This window comes from Pelodiscus sinensis, chromosome 30 (genome assembly GCF_052426305.1).
Source record: "Pelodiscus sinensis isolate ZL-2025 chromosome 30, ASM5242630v1, whole genome shotgun sequence".
NCBI lineage: Eukaryota > Metazoa > Chordata > Testudines > Trionychidae > Pelodiscus > Pelodiscus sinensis.
In genome coordinates, this window is record NC_143081.1 from 678,736 (window position 1) to 692,166 (window position 13,431).

At 56.0% G+C, this 13,431-nt stretch overlaps 1 pseudogene; it reads right to left on the minus strand.

The window, feature by feature from the left end:
* Positions 1-911: 911 nt before the first annotated feature.
* On the minus strand, positions 912-5,869 carry LOC142821152 (uncharacterized; annotated as a pseudogene).
* Between the last annotated feature and the right edge of the window lie 7,562 nt (positions 5,870-13,431).

Below are 13,431 nucleotides of genomic sequence, written 5' to 3' on the forward strand. Positions count from 1 at the left end.
GGCTAAGTTTTTTTTTCTTTTAGTTAAAATACATTTTTTGTAGGGCTTTCTTACAGTATTAACAGTAAAAGCACCAATCCTTAATGTAGCTGTACCCATTTCCATGTGGAGACCCTTTGCAGATATCAATAAATGTCTTGGGGTTTGTTTTTTTAAAACATGCTTCTTTCATGCTTAAGGCTGGGGTTTAAATAAAATGCTTTTAAATGTTTGATTGTCTTTAGAGCAAATGCTTGTTCTAAAGTATGGGTAAAAGTTTGAAACATTTCAGTTTTGGGTTAGACCCTTAATTTTTTTTTTAATTTTTAAGGGCTAGAAAAAGTAGCCCATAGCATTTAACCAACTCCTGGGTCATATTTAAACTGTCCAATAGCGTTTCTACCAATGCCTGTGTCCTTTAAACTGTCCAATAGCGCTCTACCAGCCCCAGGGCTTATATTTAAACTGTCCAATAGCATCTGCAAACTCCTGAGGTGTTATTTAATTAGATATTCATCAGAGCCCACCCATCCAACCCATCAAATATAATTACTGAACATTAACCTCAACGAGGGTAAGTGGTCTCACCTAAACATAACCATTGACTAGAGCCCCCTGGCTATTCAGTGAGGTGTGGTTAAACCATTGAGTTCATGTCTAATAAATCCTAACTGGGGTGGTGGTGGTAATTTTTTCCTTTTATTTAAAAAACAAAACATTTGAGGGTTTTTTCCTTCCCCCGAGTTTCTACCATACATCTTTCAGGGGGTTTTCAGTAAATGGGCCCCTTTATACAAAATGGATTCTCACAAACTTTATTTTTTTAAATGATTTTATTTAAAAGACATACAGACCATGTGTTCCACCAAAACTTTTACTCGTGTAAGGATCACACAAACCTTCTGAGAGAAGATAGTCACAAAAGCCCCCTTTCAAAAGATATAAAACTTGGTAGCTGTAAATATCTCATGTGTGCCCCCTCATCATTCTCTAACTTCATCCTTTTTCTTAATCAGGGTTCTGTAACTTTTTGTACGCACCAAACGTTCAATATAACGCTCTAAGCAGGCGTCTTTTGGCTTGGTCATGGTCTTTAAAACACTGTGAGGATCTTGACTGAATTGCACTGCATTTACCAAAGTCACCCCTTGTGCTAAGTGTTCTTGAGTTAAGCACAGACATTGCATAGCATAACCTACGGCAATAACAGTATTTAATAAGCTTTACAAACACAGTTCAGCACATAGGCCCCGGAGCTTGCAGTTTATATCCTCTGGAGTCCAAGTCACACAGTCATGGTGCCGCTGGGCTGGCGCATCTATGACACAACCCTCACAGTCCTCAAAAAGCTTTTCCCTAAGACAGTGACTAAAGACGGTATAAACATCAATGCGTACAATGGAGCACACGACTTTTTTACGCTTATGATGTGGCACTGGCTCAACTAGGTCAATGCCAAGCCACCGCCTGAATTCTTCACGGCCGTCATCCTTGGCGTTCTCTTCAATGCTTTGTATCGGTGTTGAGCAAAAACAAGGTGGGCCCGGTTCGTCTGCCTTGTCCGATGCAATGCTATCCTGGGTCTGAGGGTCAGCTAGAAAGGCATTGTCAAGCTGTCAAAAGATTGTCAGAAAGAAATAATGTAAGACGCTCTGGTCATTTTTTTTTTTAATTTACAAAATCCCGGTTTCCTAACCCCATGATGCCCCAACTTCGATCTTTCACTTACCTGTTTGGCTTCTTTTCCATGCGTCTTGTCTGACTCCTGGGAGCCATGGGCACCTTCCTCCTCCAGGCCATCTAGCTCGTCGGGCTGCCTCGTGAGCGGTTGGGTTTTGGCGTCAGATACTGGTGTATCCATCAGTGGCTGGGCCAAAGGGCTCCCTTCAACTTCTCCTTCCTCCTCGGAACTGTCGCTGATGTAGCGATTTCTGCTTGGCACCAAAACAAAGTTGGTGAAAGAAGCCATGTTTACACTCAGTGTTTGCACGCTCTCGGAAACACGCGCTCTTGGAACAAGATGGCCTCTTTTGTGTGGTGCTAGAATTTATGGGGAAGTGCTATGCTCTGATTGGCAGAGGGTGTCATGGGAAGCTCTTAGAGGGGTCACATGACCCGCTTCCAGGCGGGTCATCCGGTCCTGGAACTGCCTCCCGATAGGTCAAAGCGGTTCGCGGGGCGGTCCTACAGGGGAAAAACCCTTCCTGATTGGTAGAGGGAGGTGGGGTGAGTTCTTAGAGGGGTCACATGACACCCCTTACTTCCGGTCATCTGCCCCTATTGACCCGGATGTACTACCCTCCAGGGGCTGGACTTCCGGTGACAGGGGAGACAGGACTTCCGGAGACAGGGGCGGGACTTCCGAGGTCAGGGGGTGGGGCTAACGTTTGATTGATGGTAGGGCCCTTATACTACTTACAGCGGCTCCCCGTGGCTGGGATTTGAAGCCGGGAGGAGAGACATCTAATTCCAATAACCAGGCCCAACGCGCCCTGGGTCCGGGGGTGGGTTCGGCATCATGGGCAGTGAGAAAATCTGGGCCTGGTGGTTTTCTGAAGGGCTGTTCTGGCTGAAACAGGACCGAGTCTGGGGTTCAGCTGCAGAGAGGTTCAGGTCAGATTCTCACAGGGGGTCCCCCTAGCCAGGTGACGCGGTGCTCGGTGAGTGACAGCTGCCAGTCTCCCTGGAGCGCTCCGTGTCCAAGAGGCGCTAGGGGTGGATTCTTCATGGCCCTGCACCATCCCCCTGCACCAATGATGGGCATGTTGGATCCGCTCCGAATTCAGTACTCGACTGCAGTTTACACTCCCTGAGAGGCCATGGACTCAGTGCGCAGCCCCTGAGTGGCTCTGCTCTGTTTTCTCCTCCCTGCAGAGCGGATCGAGGGGGACTTGGTGACCCAAGTGACAGGACCCATTTAAGTCTCTGAGGGGGACCCCGTGCTTCTGAACTGCACCTACGAGGTATCCGGGTACCCTTCCCCCTTCTGGTACGTGCAGCGCCCCGGCCGGCCCCTGCAGCTTTTCCTGAGGGACGCGGGCAGCCAGGACTCGGATGAGGGGCATAGGAGGAGATTCGACACTAAAGCCAAGAGAAAACCAGACTCCTTCCACCTGCGGAAAGCGGCCGCCGAACTGAGCGACTCCGCCACCTATTACTGCGCCATGAGTGACACAGTGACACGGTCCGGCAGGGCTGCCATGAAAAAAACGCGTGTGTGTTACCGAGCGCCTCTGTTCTGCGAGGAATATCAAACTCCATAGACGGTGCAGTTAAGTCTCTAAAGAGAGGTGGGTGCTGCCCTGAAAAGGTCATCTATGCGCACGTGCGCGTGCGCACACACACACATCCAGAGAGAGAGAAAAAGAGAGAGAGAGAGAGAGAGGAAAAGCGCAGGAGGTAACATACCACATATACACATGCACAGACAGACACAAGCTTTGCCACACCACCCATTATCTTGCTCTTTTTTTAACCTTCTTAAAGTCTGGCCTTCACCACATCCTCTGGCAGGGAGTTCCACAGAATGACTGTGATCTGAGTGAAGAAAAACTTCCTTGTGTTTGTTTTAAACCTGCTGCCTATTAACTTCATTTGAAGACCCCTAGTTCTTACATTGTGGGAGTAGGTAAATAACTTTTCCTTATTCACTTTCTCCACTCAAGTCATGATTTTATAGAGCTCTAACTCACTCGTGGGACCATGGCAGGTATGGACACTTCTGGAACTGCAGGACTGAACTGATGGTGATCAGATTCAGCGAAATAGCTCAGAGCTATGCAATAAATATCACCCTGCTTGGGCCATGTGTCTGATGGGGGAGAGGAACGTGGGTGTCATTCCCTGTAGGGGAGAGGAGAGAGGATCTCAAAGAACAGCCCTGACTAATAAAGTATTTGGGGCCAAATTTACCAAGGTCTCTGCACACCTGTTCATTTATTTAAGTGGCCATTTCAGATTCAAAACTTTGGAAAAGTTCCAGGCAAAATTGTGTTCGGAGAAAAAAAAGTTAAGTTAAAAGGTAAAACTGAAACAAACAAACCAAAAAATCTGGCACACTCAAGGGGCAAGAACGTTACCTTGAAATATGGACAGCTGCACAGTGCAATCCCCTGTTTGTTCTCTGCTCGCCACCAATTTTACTGGAAAACGAGATAATTTCCTGTCTCAGTACTTATTAAATTCCTTTCTGCCTGGATACTCTCCCACAATGCATCAGGGCTCACTCAGTGTTATTGCCACAGTTGGGCTGTCTGACAGCACCCGCCTTTACCCCTGTATCTGGCAGAGACAAAATACTTAGGCCAGGGGTCACCAACCAGTAGATCGGGATCTACTAGTAAATCTCAGAGCCTCTCACAGGGGATCCTTGTTTGGCCTGGAAACTCTCAAGGTCTGGTACTTCATTTGCTCCTCCCGCACTGTCCCTCTGCTCCTGCCCTCTGCCTTGCAGCTGCCACCGTGGGAGCCTCCGGTTTGCTGTGCAAGGTGTGGGAGGGAGAATGGGTTCACTGATGTTGGGGTGTCCCTCCCCACACTTCTGTACCCTGTCTCGACACAGAGAGAAGGGGTGGAAGGCGATAGGCAATTCAAATATCGGTCACTCTCACATGCTTTGTGTGTCTCTGTCATTCTCTCTCACACACGGTCCTTCTCTCTCCTCTTCCACCCCAACGGGGGTGGGGTGGGGTGGTTGTTACTCCTTTTACTGCTGGCAGAGTGGGCTATTTTTGTCCATCCCTCCACTCAGGCACCTGCCCGGGAGGTGGGTCTCCCCGCACGCAAACTCCTTCCCAGAGCTTGCACTCTGAAACCCCATCCCCTACCCTAGACTGAGGCTGGAGCCTGTCCCGCACTACAGACCCCTTGGGCCAAGATCAGAGCCTGCACCCAACCCCCTAACGAGCCTCTTAAAAGGGACTGAGGATGGTGGAGGTGGAGCAGAGACAGGGCCTGAAATCGGCGAGGTAGGAAGAGGGACAAGGGTATTTCGGTTTCAGGGAGATCTTACATGGACTTAAGTTGAAAAGGAGAGCTTGTGGTTAAAGGGGTTGGGGACCACAGACTTTGGCAAAGTTCTGCAGAGAGGGTTCGTGCTGCACAGCTCCAGAGTCGCGTGCCACGCTCCATGTAGACTTGTCGGCCTCTGGATCCTTTTCACACCCTCCCTGGCTTTGCTTTCTCTCCCTCCCAGCCTGGCGGTTCGCTCTCCGCTCGGAGCTCCTGGCGGACACGCGGAGCCTTTGAGCGCCTAAGCACAGACTCGCCGGGGCGGGGTTTGCGTCATTGACACCACCCAGGACCCAACTCAAAATCCAGCAGCAACAGCAGGGTCACAGCGCGCGTGTCGCTCCCCGGGTCTGCAGCGGTGGGAACAGGGCCCGGTGTCTGTCCCGGTGAGGGTCTGTGGGGCTGGGGAAAGAGACCAGCGGAGGGTCACCGGGGAAGAGCAGAGACACCCCGATTTGTGCGGGGATGGGAACAACGCGGGGCGCAGCGATTTTGCTGCTTCTCGTTTGGGGTAAGATTTCCTGTTTCCAGCTGCCCGTTGCCCATCCCAGCCACCCCTGTCCCCAAACCCGCCCACCCCACCTACCACACCCCTGCTCCCCCGCCCATCCCAATCAACACCCCTCTCTCTCCCTCCTCCCATCCCACCCAATACACCCCGTCCCCCCTACTGCGGTGTCCTAAAGTTCGTCAACTACTGACTTAACTCTGCCAGGATTTCATTCCCAGGTGCCCCGAGCCGGGCTCAGATCCAGCAGCCGGACTCCGCCAAAGCCTCGGAGGGAGCCGAACAGAACCTCACCTGCAACCACCCCGCAATCACGACGAGTGACAGTGTGTTTTGGTACCGGCAGTTCCCGGGCCGAGGGCCCCAGTTCATCGTGTCTGGGTACAGCGGAACCACGCCGAGCTCCGAGCCCGAGGGAGCCCTGCACATCCCCGGGGACAGGAAATCCAGCGTGCTGGTCCTGCGCAGGGCGCGGCTGGCGGACGCGGCGGTGTATTACTGCGCTCTGGGAGACACAGTGCGACAGCCAGGGGCGGGCCCCGTACAATAAGTATCGCCGTGTATGTAGGGGGCTGGAGGGGGGGGGGTGCCGGACATGCTTTCGGCTGGGGAAGGGGAGCGACAGTCAGATGACAAGAGGTGAATAAAACCTATTGGGGCCAAATTTCCCAAAGTCTCTCCGGGCGCTGATTAGGCGGGTTTTAGAGTTGATCCCTTTCAGAGGGAAAAATGAGGGAAATAAGAGGTAAAGGCTGGAAGGAAGCTTGTGGCGCTCACACGGAACCAGACTACGCTCGCACAATACGGGTGGGAGGGTCACACGCTCCAGGGGCGTTGACGGGGCCAGAAGGGGGATGTTCCCCTCCTCCTGCGCAGGGAGAAAAACTGTCCAGGACCATCCTCCCCTACTGTCCTGGGAAACACGCTCGGCCTGGTCGCGAAAGCCGGATTTGCTGCTCCAGGGGTAAGAAAGTCTCCTGCGAGCTGTCGCGGGTGCTGTGGGCACGTTTGGCCACGCGGGGGCGCTGGCTAAATTCAACTTACAGGTCGGTCTCTGGTCCCCGGCCCCCCGCCTTCTCCTAACTCTAAGCTACACCCTGAACACGCCCCATTTCCAACAGCGCCATGGACACGGGGTTACAGCGCAGAGAGACTCAGTCCCGCCAAGCTGGGTTCAGTATTTGACGGAGCTCAGTTCTCGCCTTCTCCAAACCGGAGTCCAGTGACACGCAGAATCCCCTTGGTGTTTACCGAACAGGAGGATCAGCTCCGTTTAGACACAGACCCAGCGGCCCGGCATGGCTCCGGCGTGGCTCCCCGCGGTGCTGGTCACGGCGCTGCTCGGTGAGTCGCGCTCCGGTTCTGAGCCGCGCCGCGCCGCGTTCTACGGAACCGGGCCTGGGCCGGGTCCTGCTCAGTGTGTCTCGGTGCCTGAGACCTGGGCGTGCTAATAGCCGAGTGTGTCTGCCCCCGACACCGCGTTCCATGCGCTTGTGCTGGTCTCGCGTCTTGTGCTGCCTCCGAGTGTCCATCTTCCCTGTTCCCTCGGGGCTGAGATCTTGGGCCTTGTGTCCTGGGATTGTCTCTGTTTGTGGTCGCGCGGGACAGTGTGTGTATCGCCCCGCGCTCGGTGGGGTCCGTGTTGGTCTGAAGTGTGTTTGCTGCGCGGTTCGTGTCTGGGACCCGCCCACTCTCTGGGACGCGACCCGCCCGGCTCCGGGGTGTCTGAGCGGGTCTGGTCTGTTCTTCTCCCCGCAGGAGGCGCCTCTGGGGCTGACACCGTGACCCAAACCGAAGGCAACGTCGTCACCTCCCAAAGCGACTCGCTGCGTCTGAATTGCACCTACGAATTGTCTTTTACTCCAGATAATTTCTTCTGGTACGTGCAATATCCCGGCCAGGCCCCCCGGATGCTCCTGCGGGACCTGGGCAGGCAGGACTCGGACGAAGGGATCCGCAAAGTGTTCGGTGCCACCCACGAGAAACAGCACAAATCCTTCCACCTCTGGAAACCGTCTATCGAACTGAGCGACTCCGCCACCTATTACTGCGCCGCGAGCAGCACAGTGACACGGGCCAGCAGGGGAGCTGCGCAAAAACCGCGCAGGGGTTGCGTGGAGCAACAGGGGCTGGGCAGTGGGATAGGGGGCGGATCGGGGAAATAAATGGAGAAGTTTGAACGTGGCATATGAATCTCACCCACACACGCACCCCTCTCTCGGCCCCTGTTTTCCTTCTTTGCCCTAAACTAGAGCTTCTCCACCTCGAAAATTCTGGTTACTCTCATGAATCACCAGGTTAAAAATCAGCACCTACCTTCAGACATCCACGTCCCCTGGCCTTGAACGACTCCTGTAAAAGCAGCCCCCCCCCCCACAGCCCTATTTTATATAATGTCTCCAAAAACCGCGTGAAAAGACCGCTTGGCGCTAACAGGGCGCCAGCCCACACGCGACGCCAAGCACGGTCCCCGGTGGGAAGGTCACACACCCCAGGGCCGCCAGAGGTAGATTGTCTCTCCCCAAATTCACTGGAACCTCCCGACTTTCAGCAGGCCCCTTATCGCCTAAGTCACTACAGAACCCGAGGGACATCCCTACCTACCTACTTAAGCTCTGGCTGGGCAGGAAAGGCGCATTCGCTACCTGAGGGAGAAAAAACGTTTCCTCAGAGCTGTTGCGAGTGTTGTGGGCACGTTTGGCCATTCGGGGGTGCTGCGGCGCTGAGTTAATACCCAGCCAGGTCACAGCCTGGTCTCCCCATCCCCAAGCAGGGCCCAGCAGGGCAGGGGATGAGTCATTAAGCAAGGGGGCTCCGAACCTGTCCGACCAGTTACCTCCCAGGGAATGGAACAAAGGAAGGAAGGCGGAGTGGAGCCCTGGGTGGAGGGCAGAGCTGGAAGTGGGGCAGTTTTCTGTCTGGTATCATGGAGGAGGCAGCCTAGGGAAGGGGATGGAATTTAGGGATCCAGTCTCTCCTATCTCTAGGGGGGCTGAAGCATCCTAGGCCTGCCCTGTAGCCAGATGACATCTGTGCTGTGCTGTATCCTGGAGAAGCAATAAACTCCCTCTATTCTACTGGCTGATGGAGTCTGTTCATGCCACTACCGGGGTGCAAAGGACGGGGAAACCCCAAAGCGTTGTCAAACTAAGCCAGGTCCCTTGGATGCTCCTGCTGGAGGTGGGTGGGCAGGACTCAGACAAAGGACTCAAAAAAAAGGTTCAATGCCACCCACGACAAAAAGGACAAATCTTTCCCCCTCTGCACCGCGAGTGACACGAGCTGGCAGTGGGGCTGCATAAACACTGCACAGGGGCTGCGAAGAGGAACAGAGGCAGACACTGGGCTCTGGAAGTTAATGTGGGGTAGAAGATGGGGTAGTCTGTAAACATTTACCTGAAATCAGAAATGCCAGTATGTATTTTTAAGATGAGGAGACCACATCTGTAGGCAGTATTCAAGATGTGGGTGTAGCATGGATTTATATAAGGGCAATAAGATATTCTCCATCTTATTCTCTATCCCTTTACTAATCATTCCTAACATCCTGTTTGCTGTTCTGACTGCCGCTGCTGCACTGTGTGGATGTCTTCAGAGAGCCATCCTCAGCCCTGTCCCTGAAGGAAGGTATCCCCGACACACCATCTCCCTGTCCCTTACACTAACCACAAACAAGGACCTGACCACCAGGGAGAAATTCATATTCTAAAGCAGTGCTCACCAAGCCGTAGATCAGGATCCACGGAGATGTTGGAGGCCCTGACAGGTGATGTTGATTGGTTGGCCAGAAAACGATCAAACTTTGGGACTTCAGTTGCCCCTCCCCCAACTGTCATGCTACTCCTGCCCTCTGCCTTAGGGCTGCCCTTGCTTTGGGGAGCTTCCTGCTTGCAGTGCAGGGTGGGGGAGGGAGGAAAGGGGGCGCTGATGTCAGGCTGTCTAGGTCCAGGGTACAAGTAAGATGCCTTAATCCCACTGCTCCACCTCCCAGAAGCCCTGTCAGTTCAAAGGTGCCCTGGCGGAGCCTGCATCCTGAACCCCTGTCGCAGACCGACACCTCTCCCTGTACCTAACCTCCTTCCCAGAGGGTGCACCCTGAAACCCCTCCTGGACCCCTGTCCCCAGCCTGCTGCAAGTGATTCTAAATTAACCAAGTTCAGGGCGGCTGGAGGTGAGGCATGGGTGGAACTGAGGCAGGGCCTCAGAGAAAGGGCGGGAAGGAAACGAGGCAAGAGTATTTACCTGTGAGGTGGATCTGACACTGCGAGTCCAGGTCGCCGCTGGGGGGCGCTGCGGGGCTGCACAATAAGTCCCTTCTCCCCTCCCCGCCAGTCCCTGCTCCTCCCTCTTCCCCCCTCTTCCCAGCACCCAGGACGCCCTGCGGTTCTGGTCGCGCCCGCGGGCGGGATCCACAGAGCAGAGAGACTCACTCCTGGGTAGGTCGGTGCCGGCTGGTTCCTCAGTCCAGCTCAAGAGACACGCACCGCGCCACGGGCCTTGGCAGGGTGAGAATTTCTGCCGCCGCCTCCGAGAGCCCCGAAGACAAACCGGTTCCCGTGGGGCTGGAGAGTTGTTTCCGTTTAGACACAGACCCAGCGGCCCGGCATGGCTCCGACGTGGCTCCCCGTGGTGCTGGTCTCGGCGCTTCTCAGTGAGTCCCGGTGTCTTGTCCGGCTGAACCCTGTGTGTCTGTGCCAGAGTCCAGGGACCGTCTCTCGACCAGGCCCTGAGTGTCTCTGTTCTCTGCTCCCCCGCAGGCGGCATGTCTAGGGCAGACTCCGTGACCCAAACCGAAGGCAGCGTCGATATCTCCCAAGGGGACCCTCTGAGTCTGAATTGCACCTACCAATTTTCTGTCACTTATCCTCCGTATCCCTTCTGGTACGTGCAATATCCTGGAGAGACCCTCCGGATGCTCCTGCGGGACCTGGGCAGGCAGGACTCCGACGAAGGGATCCGAAAAGGGTTCAACGCCACCCACGAGAAAGAGAACAAATCCTTCCACCTCTGGAAAGCGTCCGTCGACCTGAGCGACTCCGCCACCTATTACTGCGCCGCGAGCGACACAGTGACACGGGCCGGCAGCGGCGCTGCGCAAAAACCGCGCAGGGACTTCGCAGAGGAACAGGGGGAGGTTCCTGTTTTCTGGAAACGACTGTGGCGCGGAAGCTGATGGAGTCTCTAAACATTGATCTTAGAGCCGAAATCCCCACCCCACCGTTCCCCTCCACACACACGCTTTAGCTCTCGGCGTTTTCCTTCTTCCCCCCTATGCGGAGCTCCACCCGCTCAGAAATGGGGGTCGGTGCCGGGAATCACCAGGGGAAAGCGAGAAAAGACCAGAGTCCAAGCACCCCCCGGCCGGAGACCCCTATTCTACAGGAAAACTGGCCGTTCGCTAGGCCGTGTCGCCGCTGGGGGGCGCTGCGGAGTTAGACAATGAGTCCCAGCCCCGTTCTCCCGCCCCCTGCTCCCCGCCCGGCGCTCGCCCTTTCTCACCCCCCTCCCTGCTCCCCACTGAGCTCCTGGGCACGTCAGTCCCTCAGCCCCGCTCAGAGACACGCACCGCGCCACTGGCCTTGGCCAGGAGGGAATTTCTGCCCCCACATCTGGGAACCGCAAGCCCCGCAGACAAGTGCCTGGGGAATTGTCTCCGTTTAGACACACACCCACCTGTCCGGCATGGCTCCGACGTGGCTCCACGCGGTGCTGGTCACGGCGCTGCTCGGTGAGTCCCGGTGCCTTGTCTGGCTGCGCCGTGTGTGTCTGTGCCAGGGACCGTCTCTCGGGGCGGCTCCTTGCGGCTTCGCGGTCTCTGGTCTAGACCAGGAGCTGAGTGTGTCTGTTCTCTGCTCCCCCCGCAGGAGGCACCTCTCGGGCAGACTCCGTGAACCAAACCCAAGGAAGCATCGTTATCTCCGAAGGGGACCCGCTGCGTTTGAGTTGCACCTACAAATTCTCTGCCCCTCCGGATAATCTCTTCTGGTACGTGCAATATCCCCGCCAGGCCCCACGGCTGCTCCTGCGGGACCTGGGCAGGCAGGACTCGGACGAAGGGATCCGAAAACGGTTCAATGCCACCCACGAGAAACAGAACAAATCCTTCCACCTCAGGAAACCGGCCGGCCAAGTGAGCGACTCCGCCACCTATTACTGCGGCGGGAGAGACACAGTGACACCGGACGGTAGGCGGGCTGCGCAAAAACTGCGCAGAGGCAGAGCAAAATCGGCGCAAGTGTTGTGCCGAATCGGGAAAGGAGAGAAACCCTCCCCACGTCCCGACTCCAGCCCTGTTCCCGAAGGAAAGCGTCATGGGACCATTCAGTGTCTCTGAAACACAAACACGAACCCTACCAGGAGGGCGGTGGGAAACGCGCGCTGGGCTATTGCTGATTTTTTTACCTGCCCAGGATAAGCGTAGGGAGAAAGAACGTGAGATGGGCCCATTATCTGTCCACCCTCCTTCTGTCCAGCCTCCTGGACACTTGAGTGGGTCGCTGGACTCTGGACAGTATCGCCCGCCTCTTTGCACAGATAAATTCTTCCTGTTTCACCCGGAAAATCTGAGGCACCGGTCCTGGTCTGCGCGCTCGTGTCGCCACGTGGGGGCGCTGTTGTACCAGGGATGAATAAACAGAAACAACTTCTTTCTGCACAACCCCCAACGCCCCGGACGTCAGTCACTCCTTCTCACGCCCCTACCTCTGACGTCACCCCTGCCCTTCTCACGCCCCCCAGTCTGACGTCCCGGCTCAGAAACCTTTCCCCGGCAGACCCAGCCGGATCGCGAGGGGGAGAGGAGCTCCCGCTGCCCCCTGCAGAGGCCAGATTGAAAGGCAAATCCGTCCCCCTGGCGCTGGGATTTGGCATCCCCGGGCACCCCGCAGTATGCGTCCGCCTGGGCTCGCAGCGGCTCTTCTTCTCCTGGCTGCTCTAAGTGAGGGGGGTTTCTTTTCCCAGATCCTGGCCCTACCGCCACCCGCCTAAGAGGGGGGGGGGGGTCTGTCAATGTGCGCTTACTACGACTGCGAGTCTCCGCCGTGTGTCCAGTGAGCCTGATAGAGCCCGTGTGTTTCTGTCCGTGGTGTCCAGTGAGCCAGTGGAGAGCCAGGGTGTGTCTTTTGTGTGTCCAGTGAGATTCAGGGAGCCGGTGTGTGTGTCCGTTGTGTGTTCAGTGAGCCTGACGGAGCTGATGTGTGTCTGTTGTATGTCTAGTGAGCCTGAGGAAAGCCGGTATCTGCTCCGGGAAGCGATCCCGGCTTTACTGCAGAACCAATAAACCCAGCGGCCCCTCAGCCTCCATCGCAGCGTGTTCCTGGTGTGATTGTGGTGCGCCTCGGTGGGTGTTTGTGGTCTCGGTGTTTTCTCGCCCAGGGGTTGTGCTGCGGAAGGACACACTCGCAGGGAGGGCGTTCCCGGCTGTGTCCGTTCTCGGACCGCGTCACTCCCCCGCTCTCCCCCCGCAGAAAAGGCCTCTGAAGCGGCCGGGAACCAAATCGGAGCGAGCCTGATCCTGTCCCAAGGGGAGCCGGTGAGTCTGAACTGCAGCTACGAGGCCTCGTTCACCGCCTTCCCCTTCTGGTTCGTGCAGTACCCCGGCGCCGGGCCCCGGCTCTTCCTGCGGGACACGGGCCGGGAGGACTCGGACCTGGGATTGGCCAAAGGCTTCAACGCTACTCACGATGCGGAGCGAAAAACCTTCCCTCTGTGGAAAGCGGCCAGCGAGCTGAGCGACTCCGGGACTTACTACTGCCTGGCCCGGGACCACAGCGGCCCAGAGCAGCGGGGGAGCCGCGCAGAAACCTGGCGGGGCGGGGCGGAGCGCTGGGGCGGGGACCGGGCCGGAAACCATGCGGCGGCTGAAGGGTTAACTGCCTCGCTACCGAAATAATTCCCCCTCCCCCTCCCTTGTCTAAGGACTCGGGCCAGACTAG